This window comes from Desmodus rotundus, chromosome 7 (assembly GCF_022682495.2).
Source record: "Desmodus rotundus isolate HL8 chromosome 7, HLdesRot8A.1, whole genome shotgun sequence".
Classification (NCBI taxonomy): domain Eukaryota; kingdom Metazoa; phylum Chordata; class Mammalia; order Chiroptera; family Phyllostomidae; genus Desmodus; species Desmodus rotundus.
In genome coordinates this window covers 55,132,674-55,145,184 of record NC_071393.1, presented here as the reverse complement: position 1 = coordinate 55,145,184, position 12,511 = coordinate 55,132,674, and the positions used below count along the sequence as shown (strand labels likewise).

Below are 12,511 nucleotides of genomic sequence, written 5' to 3'. Positions count from 1 at the left end.
TCTCTTCCCTCCCCACTGATAACCCTCCATGTGATCTCCATTTCTGTGATTCTGTTCCTGTTCTAGTTGTTTGCTTTGTTTGTTTGTTTTAGGTTCAGTTGTAAGTTTGTTGTCATTTTAATGTTCATAGTTTTGATTATCTTCTTTTTCTTAGATAAGTCCCTTTTAACATTTCACATAATAAGGGCTTGGTGGTGATGAACTCCTTTAACTTGACCTTGTCTGGGAGGAATTTTATCTGCCCTTCCATTCTAAATGACAGCTTTGCTGGATAATCTAGGTTGTAGGTCCTTGCCTTTCACGACTTTGAATACTTCTTCCAGCCCCTTCTTGCTTGTAAAGTTTCTTTTGAGAAATCAGCTGATAGTTTTATGGGAACTCCTTTGTAGGTAACTCTCCTTTCCTCTTGCTGCTTTTAAGATTGTCTCCTTATCTTTAATCGTGGGTAACTTAATTACAATGTGTCTTGGTGTGTTCCTCCTAGGATCCAACTTCTTTGGGACTGTGAGCTTCCTAGAGGTGCACATCTAGTTCCTTCACTAGGTTAGGGGAGTTCTCCTTCATTATTTTTTTCAAATAAGTTTTCAATTTCTTGCTCTTCCTCTTCTCCTTCTGGCACCTCTATGATTTGGATGTTGGAATGTTTAAAGTTGTCCCAGAGGTTCCTAAGACTCTCCTCATTTTTTTGAATTCTTGTTTCTTCATTTTGTTCTGATTGAATGTTTGTTTATTCCTTCTGTTCCAAATCTTTGATTTGAGCCCTGGTTTTCTTCCCTTTACTGTTGGTTCTCTATATATTTTTTATTTCACTTGGCATAGCGTTCACTTCTTGACTTTGCAGCTGTTCTCAATCATTTCTGTGAGTATCCTGATTACCAGTGTTTTGAACTCTGCATCTGATAGGTTAGCTATCCCCTCATTGCTTAGTTCTTTTTCTGGAATTTTGATTTGTTCTTTATTTGGGCCATATTTCTTTGTCTCAGCACACCTGTTAGATTGTAAGAGGCAGGGCCTTACGTATTTGCCAGGGTGGGGCAACCCACTTGGCTACATTGTGGTGCTGTATGTGGCAGGGGGCAGGTCAGAGAGGTAACAATGGCACTTGCTTGGCTCTTGCCCTGTTTTCAGTCACTTTCTTTGCTTCCCACAAGTGGATTGTGCCCTTTCAGTTGCTGATTCCAAGGTGGGTGGACTTGTATACGTTCTAGGATCTGGTAGGACCCTCCAACAGACTCTCCTGTGAGAATGGGAGTTTCTTCTGCTGCTGTAACCCCCACAGGTTTTTACAGCCAGGGTTTTGAGGCTTTAGTTTCACGTGCTGGAACCCTGGGTTGCACGTGGTCTGTCTCACTCACTCCCTACTTGTTCCTCCAGGCTTATCCCCACATGAATGTGGGATATCCTGGTCTGCCAGCTGCCGCCTCAACCGCCCCGTCCACTGCCCTCTTGACCACCCAGTCTGCCAGCTACAGCCTTGTTATGTGTCCTCACTGCCTGGGCTTCCCATCTCTGCCCCTCCTACCAGTCTGGGTGAATGTTTCTTTAAGTCCTTGGTCGTCGGACTTCCATACAGTTCAGTTTTCTGGCAGTTCTGGTTATTTTTGTTTTTAAATAGGTTCTTATCCTTCTTTTGTTTCTAGGAAGCAAAATGTGTCTACCTATGCCTCCATCTTGGCTGGAACCTCTCAGCACCTTTACTTTTAATGCTATTATATTTGACACTGGAGTGTACATAAAGTTTTTTTCATTGCATATACATATAATTTTTTTATTGTTATTCTATTATAGTTGGCCTGATTTTTCCCCCTTTAACTTTTATTCAAGGTTTTTACGGTTTTCAGATGGCATTCAGTAATCTTTTATTCTACGTATTGCTAATTTCTTCGTCCAATAAGGCCATCACCTTAATATTTACTACAGCTGTCTGCTGTTTATTAAGCCCAATTGAAGATATAGATATTTTGAGTGAGTTTTCCTACATATAGTAATTGCTGCCCCGTAGTTGGGTAGACCTTACTTTATTTTCTAAATTTAAGTTGCAGTATTTCCTTATTTTATCATTGTTTTTTAGATTAAGCATTTAAACTGTTGAAATAAGGATCATCTAGATCTATACCACAAATTCTGACTCAGGCCACACTGCTAACTAAATATCCCTGGCATCTTTTCACGCTATTATCACTAGACTGCACTGCGTATAGTATCACTGCCAAAAGACTTCAGTGTTTTTCTTCTAATTTGCTTATGTTATTAAAATTACATAATGCCTATTAACAAAAATAAAGCATCTACAGTATTTCCATTTTACATTGCTCTTATTTTTCCTTTTTTTTAAAATTGTATTTATTTATTTTCAGAGAAGGGAGAGAGAAAGAGGGAGAGAAACATCGATGTGCCAGAGAAACATCAATGTGTGGTTGCCTCTCGAGTGTCCTCTAGTGGGGACCTGGCCCACAACCCAGGCATGTGCCCTGACAGTGAATGGAACTGGCGACCTTTCACTTTGCAGCTGGCACTTAATCCACTGAGCCACATCAGCCAAGGCTACTTTACCATTTTTGATCATAAGTCTACTTTATTGTTTTGCTAACTTTTTATTTTGATATAATTTCAACTTAGAGAAAACTTGCAGGAAGAGTAAAGAGTTTAATTTTGTCCAATTGTCCAAATTGAGATTTGCCAATTGTTTACATTTTGTCCTACTTACTTGAGCTGGGGCGGGGGAGGGGGGGGGCGGGTTCCTGAACCCTTTGACATCAAATTGGAGATATTGGACTTTTTTTTTTAACCGTTAGCTGTTTTATTGTGTACTTCTTAAGGATAAAAATACTCTCTTAAGTAGCAACAGTACAGATACCAAATTCAGAGAATTTAACAATGAAACCACACTACAGTATTCCCCCTTGTCTGGAGGGGGATGCATTCCAAGACTGCCAGTGGCTGCCTGAAATTGTGGATAGTACCAAATCCTGTATATACTATGTTTTGTCGTATACATACCTGTGATAAAGTTTAATTTATAAATTAGCACAGTGAGAGATTAACAACAACTTATGATAAAATAGAACAGTTGTAATAATATACTGTAATAAAAGTTACATGAATATGGCATTATTGAGTAAAATAAAGGTACTTGAATATAAGCACTGTGATACTGGGATACTTCATCTGCTAACCTAGCTGACTATAAGTGAGTAGTGAGCAGGTGGCATACACAGTGGAGATACTCTGGACAAAGGGATAATTCATGTCCTAGGCAGGATGAAGCAGAACACTGAAAGGTTTCATTACACTAGTCAGCACCCAATTTGAAACTTATGAATGGTTCATTTTGGAATTTTCCATTTAATATTTCTGGACCAAGATTGATGAAAGTAACTGAAACTGCCTAAAGGGAAGCTGTGGATGCGGGTATGGGCAACTACTATATTATTTTGTCTCCAATCCATGTTCAAAAAGATAGAAAGAACATTTTTGGAACATAGAGTTTTGAACATTTTGAACCTATTTTCCAATGATCTTTTTATCTTCCAGTACACTTAATATTTATTTAGTTGGAATCATATTGTATATATATATATTTTTCACTTAATTGTATTTTGCCATATCGCTTCTTAGTCTTTCAAATTATACTTTGTCATTACATAGTTTTTCATTTAGCAAATTATATCAAAACTAGATGATGAGGCTTCCAAGTTTTAAATTTTGCTGTTTTTTATTTAAGTGGCTAATTAATTTGCTTTAAAATTTGTTCAATGTGGATTATATCTTTAGGATAAATGTACAAAAGGCATGAGTATTTTCGTGGCTTGATATTTATTATTACTATAGATCTTTCATTGTTAATTTCTCTGAGCACTGTGAGGGGAAGGAATGTACCAAATTTGTATTTATATTCTGAAATTTTAGCATGGTTCCTGATTCCAGTTAATTAATGATAATGTTCCTTGAATCAAATTAAATCTCTTCACATCTGATTTGTCCTATTTAGTTACTTAACTATATTTTATTCTAAAATTCATTTTTTTTTTGAAATCTCAAATCTGGATATGTCTAACAATTGATGGCATGCCATAATTTAAGTAACGTGGGTTATTTTTTTCTTTTTCTTCTTTTAGAGAAACAAAACAGTGATGGGTTTTTTGTTCATTTTAGAGGAACATAAAATGTGGTTCTGTTTTCAGTCACTGGCATCTTATATTCACTTAATACAGTAGTTTGTCTTCAATTTTTATTACTTCTAGCCACATATACAAATAGGAATTAATATCAGACCTGGATTCTCTTTCTCTGTACTTGCAGATTGTTCTTATATTTGACTCAGTGTTTTGTATAATATACTTCTTTTCACTTGGTGTCAATCTTTTCCTTGTTTGTATTGAAGTGGTAAGTTGACTTTGAGTTGTACTTACAATCTGCTTTCTGTTGATTTTACTCAGTAAGTAGTCTTGGCTATCTTACTTTTATAGCTGTTAGAGAATCTCCTTGCACTTTTGTATACCATTGTTTTAATTTTTAGAGTCATGTGTTACGATACTAGAACCCTAAGAAAATTAGAGAACTAATATATTAGAAGCTTTTAGGTTTATAAGTAATTTTTTAAATCTGCAGATAAATTATTAGTATTGATACGAGTTAGCAAAATAGCTCAATGTAAGATCAGTAGTCAAATGTTGACTGCATTGCTATACAAAGCAATAAGCAGCTAAACACCGTTTATAAAAGTAAGGCAGAGAGTATCAAGTTCCTGGGAGTAACTATAACATCATGTTGAAATCTGTGGGAAAGTATAAAACTTTATTGAAAGACATTAAAGAGGAACTAAATAAATGGGGAGCTAGTGCCTTTTTATCCATGAATATGGGATATCATAAGTTGTTCTTAAAACTGATGTCTAAATTCAGTGTTTCATTCAAAGTGTCAAGGGTTTTCAAGAAATACCATACACTTATTCCAGTCTATATATGGGAAAGCAAAGAACCTAGAATAGATGGGATACTTATGAATAAGGAAGAAGTAGAATGGTGATGATGTGTATGTATTTACTCATTCAGATGTAAAATTTAGTATTTAAGGCAATGTGGTATATAGCATTGGGATAGGCGCCTTAACCGATAGAATAGCATACAGAGCCCCCAAACCACAGACCTCTGGCTTGAAGCTGTCCTTCCAACATGGTAGCTAGATGAGGCCATTGGATGCTTGAAATGTGGCTGGTCTGAATTGAGATGTGCTGGTCTAGAAGGTGAGAAAAGGCTTCCCTGAGAAGGTGTCATATTAAGTTAGATCTGGTAGATGAATGGGACTTAACTAGGGGACTATTTCAGTGGATGGAAGACTATTTTATGTTGAATGAATAGAATGTTCATGTGGCAAGGGGGAAACATGGTTGTGTGTTCTTAAAGGAGGTCACTGCATTTGGTCATTGATCTAAGGCAGTGTTGGCATACTTTCTGTAAATAGCCAGATAATACATATTTTAGGCTTTGAGGGTATAACAGCCACTGTTATAACTACTAAAATCTGCTGTTGTATTACAGTAGCAGCCGTAGACAATTTTTAAATGAATGAGTTATGGCTATTTTCAAATATAGGCAGCAAGCTTGATTGAGCCCCCAGGCCATAGTTTTGCTGACCCATGATCTATGGGAGAGAATAGTACGAGGAGACATTTGAGAATAGGGACTACACTCAGATCTTTTTAGCAATGTTAGGAATTTTTGTTATTTAGCCTAAGAGTAATTTGAAACTAGACAGTGAGTGAATTTGGAATCACTTGGTTTTAGTGTGGAGAAGGGATTGAATGATGTGGAAAACGAGTTGGTGTATTGTAGTAGTCTAAAGGAACCACGATGAAAGCTTTGAGTGTTGGACTGGATAGGTAAAATATTGGCAATGGATAGAATGGGATGGATTGGAGAGATACTTAAAATCCATAATATTCGATGATGTTTTTGTATATGTGGGGGAAGGGTGAGGATGATGAAAAAGGATAGGAAAGGTAGTTTGTTGGTTTCCAGCTTGTGCAGCTTCATCAGTGCTGATGCTATTCATGATATAGATATAGAGCATTGGAAATTTATCCAGTTTGGATTGAGGTGTGGAAATTATAACTTCGGTTTTAGGGTTCAAGGGGAGATGTCAGTTTGGCAGTTAGATATATGAGTTTTCAGAGGAGAGGTCTGAGTTGAAGATACATATTTAGGTGACAGTGAAGGTAGTGATGGCAATAGGCAAGATGACCTAAAGAGTGAATACAAAGAAGAGTGTATCAGGGTATTGAGGAACTGCTAGTTGAATAAACAAGTAGCAGAGATGATTCTTAAGGAACAATAAGTAGAGAGTAAGAATAAACCAGTTACCCTTTCTTAGCTGGGTCCTTCACCTGTAAAATAAGAACAACAGTTAGGCCCTGACTTATAATGGTTCTACTTGTGATTTTATTTTATTTTTTTTACTTTATGAAGTGATATACATTTAGTGGAAAACACTTCAAATTTTGAATTTTCATTGTTCCCTGGGCTAGCGATATGCTGTATGATACTCTCTTATGATGCTGGGCAGTGGCAGCAAGCCACTGCTTCCAATCAGGCGCACAGTCACCTGGGTAAATAATCGATACTCTACAGTGTACTGTGCTACCAATGTTCTGAGCACATTTGAGGCTGAACTATGATGTTCAGTAGGTTAGGTATATTAAGTGCATTTTTGACTTGTGATATTTTTAAACTCATGATTGGTTTATTGGGATGTAACCTCATCATAAGTTGAGGAGGGTATGTATAATTCTTCTCTTGGAATTGTGCTAGAAATTAGAACTATGTGTTTCAAGTGCCTGGCATGTAGCAGCCGTCAATATATGCTATTATAGTGTGCATCAAGGCCTGAAGTATTCTAGTATACTCTGCCTGTATTTTAGAATAGTCCTTTTTCCCATTTGTTGGATTAGTTTTGTGACTCATTTTTAAAATTAAATAATTCTATGATTTCTGATCCTGAGCTTAAGCACTTCTTAGCTTTTTTTTCTCTTAAGAGAAAAATGATATCTTCATTATACATCTCCATTATTTTAAGTTGAGAGCCATAGTCGAGGAATTTTTTCTCAGACATAGAAAATCACAATTTCTGGGCATTGGTTGGCATCTAAGGAAGGCTCAGAGATTGTTTCTCTTCAACGGCTTAGTTGTTATTCCTGCCAGAGGTCTTGTGCTTGATGGCCTTTCATTCTGTAGTCCAAAGTGAGTTTAGTATTAGTTATGAAAAGAAAACTTCTAAGACATTTTAAATTACAACTTATTTATACACGGAAATACTTCTATAATAGATTAAATCTCACAAAACAATACTTAATCTCTGCTGTGTACGTTATTTTGATTTTCTATTCTGTTACACTGGTGCAGGGGAGTGCTGGTTGTGACCTACCAAATTAATTTTATAACCTGCTGTTTGAAATTAGTGCTTTAAGAGAATAGACTGAATGATAAAAATTTTGGATATATTGATAAAATTGCCAGTGTTTAAACACATCTATTCAATGAAGTTAGTTATACCTATGTTTAAAAAGCTGGTTTGTTTTTTCTTCAGTATCTGTTTTGAGTGCTGTCAGCTTGATTCAGATAGATAGTTAATAGTAAAATCCTTGATGATTCATGGTGCATTAGAGTTAAGTTGATATTCTGATGATTTTCATTTTCAGCTTTTTAAATTGTTTGCCTGTCTTGTTTCTAGGTCCTCAGTTTTTTCATACTCTTATATTAGCAACTACCAATTCCTGATTTAGTCTCAAATGTTCTTTCCAGTCTATATTATTTTCTTTGTATTTTACTGCTCCCTTGTTGCTAAACCCCACTGTCAGGTAGTGTATTAGAAAACTCTGCTGCTTTAGCTATTGTAATAGGGTTTGGAGCCTGTTTGGGAATGAATACTAAAATAGGCATATTTTCTTTAAAATAAATACTGAATAGATATCTATATGTATATATTGAGTCACAAGATATTAATTTTAGTAAATAGTGAATTGATACCATGTTACTAATTTGGTAGGTCATTTAGAATGTAGTAAAATCTTAGGTTTAGAATTATTTGACTTCTGCCTGCCAGAACCTAAGTATTTATTAAATACAATGCCTTTAAAAACACTGTTAACCCAACAGTGGTGGCCAGAATTTTTTCTCAGTCCATAAATTGTTCATTTAGTTATAAAAGCAATGAACTATATGAAAACATGTCAATATTGAGCTTTTGTATCAAAATGTATAAGTTGGGTAAGTACTTTTCATTTTTAGTGTATATCACTTAACCTCTTGACAGTCATTTTCAAGAAACTAGGTTCTTGAAAAAATTACAATTAAGGCTAAATAAAAATTGTATATTTTGTGTAGAAAGAGCAATACTTACAGATCCAATACAGATAAGGATAGGCTTGCACTTGCTTAATCGGCAAGGTCCTTTTACAAAATCTTAAGCTGTTTGAAAGTTTTGGATTTTTTAAAACTTATTCTTTGGGAATACCTTGGTTAGATTTCTTGGTAGTTGATACAGGATCTCTGTTATATGCAACACCTGCAGACAATTCCTTTAGGGGAGAGATCTCTCGTGAGGGTAACTTTTGTAAAGGATGTATGTTCAGAGGAATGAGAAAGCTGCTTTCCCAGACCCCTCATCCAGCATCTTTGCCAGCGTCTTTGCTTTGGGTTGGATCCTGTATCCATCCATTCCTAACCAGTAAATTCTGGCCAGAGGAATAGAATTATGCTGTTGAATGTAGGCCCAAGCCTTTATCCTTGGGCCTCTGGGTGAAGCTGGCTTTCCCCAAATTAGGAAGAAATTTCTAAAGGATGAAAACCACAGTGTCTACTACAGGCAACATTTATATCTTGTTTATAATTGATCTCCATGGCCTAGCACAGTATATTGTATTGTGATCAGTTTAAGTCAATATAAGTATATAGCTTTGTTTTTGTAGTGGTAATAAAAGAATGGTTTATGTGTTTGTTTAATAATTAGAATTCATTTTGATTCAAGGAAACTCTGATTTTATATTCAACAATCATCTTACTGAAAGCCCACTGTGCTAAACACTGTCTGAAGCTAAGGATGCAAGAGTGACTTAAGTTACCAATTCTGCTCTCAAGGAACTCGGTCTAGTAAAATTTATTTTGTTGAAAATTAAACATTTAAAAAAATACTTTTAGCAAGGTTAGCTGAACTTCTGGTTCTTTTTCATTGCATTTGGTCAGCATTTAGTGGGGTGTTTTTAAACCATTTCTATTTCTTACTGGCTAATTAGCTAAATTGGTCTGATTAGTTCTATGGTGTTTCTAAAATTTCTCATCAACTTGAAATTGGTTTCTTTGGCAGTATTTCTGGTGCTGGCTACAATAATTTATGGAATTATATGTGTAGATATATAATATGAGTATTTCTGCCAATATTTTACTGTTGGCTATTTCTTCTGTGCTGTCTGACCATGATTTTTTACTTTTCAAATTCTGATTGAAATGTGACTAAGTGGTCAATTTTTAAAGTATATTTTTGATTCATGTGTTCTGTTGAGACTTAATTTAAATGATTGTGTCAGTGGTATGCTTTTTTTCACTAATTTAAAAGCAAGTGTAAATTTCTTAAGTTTGGCTTTCTGTTCAAACTTTAATTTTTTTTCTTAGTTTTTACAGCACATTGAATATTTAGCAAAAACCGACATAGCACAAATTATTAAAATTACTCTTATTCTGCAGCATATTAATTCTTAGAATATATTTAGTTCACATATTAAGGAGACACTTCTATAACAGCAGCAATTTTCAATTGGTATGTCACAAGAGGCACACTGCTGTGCCATCAGAATTTTTAAAACGTGCAATACCTGACTGTTTAGTCAAGGGCACTGACCTCTTTTCACTTAGATTGTTATATTAAAAAAATGACAGCAGCCTGTATAACAGCCGATATAGCTGTCTGGTATGAATGAATCAAAATTATACCTATTTTTTTTTTATCAGATTGGCAAAAATGTAGTTTTTGGTATACCGCAGAACTTAGTAATTGGTTTATGTGTGCCATGAGATGAAAAAGGTTGAAAATGATGTGTTCTTGCGTTCTTATTATAATTTTATATCAATGAACAATTGTTACTATTGAAGACTTACAGGTAAGTTTATAGGGTGGTCAGCTGGTACGTCCTTCAATATTTGGTATACTACATATTGTCCCACTCAATCCAGTTAGAGTTATTTTTACAATTGGTATAGTTTTAAGATTTCTAGTTTTGTGTTTTCTTGTCATTTCAACTGATGTTGTGAAAGAATCCATGTAAATAGGACTTAATTTGTGTGACTGTAAAGAGAAGCCCCAGTAGAGAATTGCTTTTTAAAGCAGTAATTTTTGATGTTTCCAATTCTTAGAGCAAAATAAAAGGGCGTGACCAAAGTGATCTTGTGACTTTTATCTTACTTTGTCCAAATAGAAAGGCACCTTCCATACTTTGTATAAAGTAATATGTTTTGAGCTTTTTTGAAATTGTTCTTAGCCTTTAAAAATCTGAGGACAGATTTAGGTATTTTCCCTGGAAAAATGCACATGCACAAAATTTTATTGGAGTTTTAAGGGTTTAATATATTTGCCCAAGCTGTGAACTAACTTAAGAACCTCTGTTGATGTTAGGGAGGAGGAAGACAACTGAAATTTTTCTTCATTCTTTACTGATGTTTTGATTGGCAAGCATTAGAGTAACAGAAAGTAACAACCGAGATGGGAAGCAGAGGGAGCAAGAATGGTTTTAAGAATCAAATGCTGGGTATAATATAAAACTTACTTTAGTTTGAATGTACTTTTAAAATATATATTTGGGAAGTTGGGAAGAAATCCATCCATTATTCACTTGAATAGCTAGGTGTTTTTGCTTGGACCCTCTCCAGATGACTTGAGGTTTATTTTTTTGTTTGTGAAGTTGTTAATGGCATTCATAAAATACTTGCTAGTTAGATGGTATATGTTGAAATGCTTAATGGGAACATGCTGTCTCGGAGATTAATTAATGCTAGAACCATTTGTCTGTTAATGTATACAAGAATCCACACCAGATTTATTTACCCATAGTTATTTCTCTTCACTCTTTTCACCTCTGTTAGCTTAAAGGGTGTGAAAGAGCCTTCACAACATCTCTGATTTTTGAAGTGTGTTTGATTCTCATCCAGCACCTATAGCCTTCATAGACTTTAAAAGGGGGGTTAAGTAAACCTTTATGGAATCCTGGCTCCCACTAGAGGCTTCTTTCTTATATTGATATGTTATGCTATGGTGTAATAGTTGATTTGTCCCACCTAAAGTAAGCAGGTGTAGTTTTATCACTTTGTAGTTTAATGTTTTGTTTTTCTTACTGCACTGTAATCCTTTTGAGGGCAATTATGATTATCATCAAGTATTGACTTAATTTAAAGTTAAAATTTTGAGACTTCCAAAATATATCTGTGGCCATCTCCCAAACTTGGGTTTCTTAGTTTTTGTTTTTATTAACTTAGCACAGTGGTTCTCAACCAGAGTCTCAACCAGGGTCAGCTTTGCCCTCCAGGGATTATCTGAGAAGACATCTTGGAGATATTTTGGGCTTTTAAAACTCGGATGGGGAGTTGCTAGTGGTATGTATTGGGTGGAGGACAGGGATGCTGCTACACCTTCTATAACAGTCCACAACAAATGATTATACAACCCAAAATGTCAGTAATACTGAACTTGAGACATTCTGTATATAGAATGTAGTCTTTAATGAAATTCCTGTGTAGTTTTAGAAGTCACTCATACAAGGCATGTTTGTACCTGCTTGTTAGGAAAGGAGGTTTTTCCTTCACAGGTCATAGATTTTACTTCCCTATCCTCACCATGATTGGGTAGAGATATATTTTCAGGAAGGAACTACTGTGGGCCAAAGCTACATGCTATTGCTCTATGTCCTACTTAGCTGATCTGTATTCCACTGTAAAATGTTTTCATTTTATTGTCACAGGTGGCAACCTCATTGTCACTTGAGGTTGCCATCACTTCTTAGATTATTGCAATGACTTTTTTAAAAAATCATTTTAATTTGAAGTAATTTGTAGATTGACATGCCATTGTAAGACAATGCAGAGATTCCATGTACCCTTTGCCCAGTTTCCCACAAAGGTAATGACACCTTCTAAAATTATAGTGCAATATTATAAGGGTATTGACATTAATGTGATCCACAGATCTTACTTAGATTTCCCCAGTTTTACTTGCACTCATTAGTGTGTTTGTATTTAGTTCTGTGTAGTTTTTCACATGTAGGTCTGTGTATCTACTGTCACAGTCAAGATACAAAACAATTCTGTCACCAACAGATCTTTCCTGTTTCCCTTTTATATCCATCCATACCTTCCCTTCTCATTCCTTTCCATACGTAATCCCTGGCAACCCCTAATTGGTTTTCCTTTTTGTCATTTTATAATTTTGCCAGTTTCAGAATGTTCTATAAATGGGATCATAGAGTATGTAG

The 12,511-nt window shown here is 35.2% G+C and overlaps 1 protein-coding gene across 5 annotated transcripts in view; it reads left to right on the top strand.

Moving 5' to 3' along the window:
• ARHGAP5 (Rho GTPase activating protein 5) overlaps positions 1-12,511 on the top strand; it is a 73,091-nt gene that overhangs the window by 17,359 nt on the left and 43,221 nt on the right. The window lies entirely within an intron of this gene.